Consider the following 3,483-nt stretch of genomic DNA (forward strand, 5'->3'; position numbering starts at 1 on the left):
TGGTTGGTTAAATTATTAAGCCATTAATTTGTTGTCAAATTTTTATATTAAGTATGCTTACTTGAAGAATATTATTACTTTACAAAAATAGTTTAAGTCAATTGGTTAGATATGTCCTAAATTTTATATATTCTTTTTTTTATAACCAGATTTTATGTATTTCTAATGTACCTTCTATTTACTAGATATTGAATTTCTTTGTGTAACATTCGTATTGTTTTTCAATTATTTTTCCGGGTAGCCGCGATTTACCCTGAAATAATGGTCTTTGATCGCGTTTATCAATTTATTATAGTAATATTAAGATTCTCACTCGATTATATTTTATTTACTATAAGGTGAAAATATGACAAATTATATTTCCCAAAATATTTGATATGAAAACCCCACAGACATCAACAAGGGGAAAAAAACTCACAGACATCTATCTGTAGAGAAAACACACATCACATATTTTACATATATATGCTCTCTTCTTAATAGATCGATCTCACTGCATGAATCATTCATGTTGCACACTCAGTAAAGAGAAGTCCAAGTCATCATATTCTCATTGAAAGAATCCCCCGACCTGCACCCAATCCTGAGTATGATTCACTCCAACTCCAACATTTTCCTGAAGATTCTCGAAGCTTGCACATGCCATTTGTGCCACCTCTGGTATGAGCAAAGTCATCCATATCCATGTCAAAACCTTCAAGGCAACCATAGGAAGCAGAGAAACTTTGAAGGGATAATTTCTATAAAAACCTCTTAACCATACTTATTTAAATTCAAAACTTTTAAATTTTTGAAATTTTACTGCAATGCAAAGGCACTTGATTTGATATTAAATTTCTAAAAAAATGATAAAATTATCCTTCATTTAAATTAATATCAGAACTGTCCTATTTTATTTGTTCATTTACTCACAAAATATTGTTAATTGCCCTACTTCACTTGCTCATTTTTCTAAAATAAAATCAAGTGAAAGTTTGACAATGAACAAGTGGAGTAAGGCAATGAGCACAATCTATAAGTAAATACATAACACATGGTATAAGAATTAACTAGTCTTAAGATAATTTAAACACCTAAACTAAAAACAAGTTAAGTAGGGTAATTAATAATAGTTCATAAGTAGGTTAACAAGTAAAATATGACAATAAATAACTGAAATAGGAAAGTTCTAATATTAATTTAAATGAAAGACAATTTTATCTTTTCTCTCAAAAATTTAATATCAAATTAGTATCTTTGAATTGCAGTGTAATTTTAGAAATTTGGAGGCTTTAAATTCAAATAAGTATGATCAAGGAGTCTTTGTTGAAATTCTCCCAAATTTCAATTTCTCATCCTCTGGAGCTGTGTTCGTTGCCGAAGCAGTCGTGTTATTGTGAGTTTCACACTCTGCTGCTTCATCAGTTCATCAAGAAATCAAATGTTAATACATTGAAAAAACTTACATTAATCTATAAAACATATATAATGAACCAAGATAGTCTGTGTTTATGCTTTTTACTGAATTAGCATTAACTTCGAACACGATAAGTACTTTCTTGGTGCATCTGGCTGCTTTTGGTCTAATCACGGGCTGGGACTGGGAAGGATCCGCAGGAATAGTAAAATTAATATCAGAACTTAATGAAGAGATCATTTTTGTGCCTTGTGCAGATGTTTGAGAGATTGATGACATGGCTGGAGTGCTTTTGGTTCTTGTTAGATCTGAGGGTTTGTTGTTGTTGTTGTTGAGAGAGTGATTTTTTTGTCGGACTCTCTTGCTCAGATTGTTGTTCCAGAAGTTCTTGATCTCATTATCAGTTCGTCCTGGCAATCTTCCAGCTATTAGAGCCCACCTGATTTGCATCCATGATTATCATCTTAATTAACTTCTTGATATTAATTAACAGACATATTATTATTATTGGAAACAGGCCTGCACTAGACGTTTCTAATTCAGTATTCTAGGTATTTGGTACTCATGTGGTGTTGAATCTAGTACTGTACGTGAGATGCTCCGAAAACAAAATATTTCCATATCCAGTGCTTTGCATTTGATGTATACCCCATATTTATAATACGATCATAACAACTTTTTCAAAAAAAAAAAAATCAGAATACTTGAGTTAACATGACTTAACTCTGTATTATGATTCAACATGTATATGAACTTGATTTTCACCTCGACATACGCGGACAAAATATATGTTTTGGCGGCTCTCGTGTACGTCATGGCTCATTTGGGCTGAGAGTTACGGATTTGGGATCTCTCAACGTGAAATTTCAGGCCGGGGGGGGGGAATTATTTTGGCAAGCCCAAGGTGGGCCTAGAGAAGCCACGGTAGAAGAATCTTGACCCAAGAGTTAGTTCTGATAACTGGAGGAATTTCTGTGAAAGTTTAACATTGAAGAAAAAGAGAATACTCGAGTCATAATGAAAAGAATATCATAGAGAACCGCCGATTACTGATCAGAAATGATTCTGCTAAATTGAATGAAACAGAAAGAGAAGGAGCAGAGAGAGAAAGAGAAGATGACTATATATAAATACCTATTTCCCAGAAGGCTATGGAGTCTCATGATGAGTTCTTCTTCGTCTTCTGAGATGTTTTCCTCTCCTTATATCTGGTCTAAGATAGTTCAACCATCGAAGTCTGCAACTCTTCCCGCATCGATTCAACCCTAATCACTCACAAAGTCAACACCCAACAAGATCGATCAAATCAATCCACAACAGATAAGAATAAAATTAATGATCGAAGCAATAGCTTGAATTGAGTTCAGAAACAAATAAATAATAATGGCTATAAGGTGATCTTACTATAACTTACAGTAAATACAAACCTGCTCGTTTTGGAACTTGCCTCCATTTTCCTGGTCCGTGGACGTTAATGTAGCTGGCGAGGATCTGGTCTTCCATGACAGACCAAGCTCCTCTATTCAACCCTTCTTTATCACAACACGGCTTCCTTCCCATCCTCTCTCTCTCTCTATGCTTCAGTTTCAAATCATCTGTCTGCTTCCCATCAGTGTGTTCCAAATATTGATGTTTATATTATATTCTTGCCTGTGGGTTTCTGGTGTAGGACAAAACCTTGCTCTACGTATAAGACGATCTCACCACACAAAAATTCGTACTCCCTTATTTCATTAATTCAATAGATCACGAAAGTTTTTGTGCATACTGTGAAAATAACATTGAAATAGTCCTAAAATTTGTCTTCAAATAGCACACATAATGGAAATAGGTTTGTCAAACACCCCTTAAAAAAATATTTGAAGGCGATGGAGAAAGAGAAGCAATCTGAAACAGAAGCAATTAAGGGCTTTTTTGGTTTTTGTTTTCAAGAGTTATTTTATAAAATAATTTTAAAAACTGTTTTTGAGAACAAATACAAAAAACCTTGTTTGGTAACAGTAATTCAAAAACAGTTTTAAAATTAAAAAATAAAAAAATTGCTTGGCAAAATTAATATTAAAAATAAATTCTAAAAACTAAAATAT

The 3,483-nt window shown here is 33.0% G+C and overlaps 1 pseudogene; it reads right to left on the bottom strand.

The window, feature by feature from the left end:
• Positions 1 to 542: 542 nt before the first annotated feature.
• On the bottom strand, positions 543 to 2,956 carry LOC129308832 (transcription factor MYB1-like; annotated as a pseudogene).
• Positions 2,957 to 3,483: the final 527 nt, after the last annotated feature.

The sequence above is a fragment of the Prosopis cineraria genome, unplaced genomic scaffold (genome assembly GCF_029017545.1).
Source record: "Prosopis cineraria cultivar Desert tree isolate PC_DT_omini unplaced genomic scaffold, ASM2901754v1 PC4, whole genome shotgun sequence".
NCBI lineage: Eukaryota > Viridiplantae > Streptophyta > Magnoliopsida > Fabales > Fabaceae > Prosopis > Prosopis cineraria.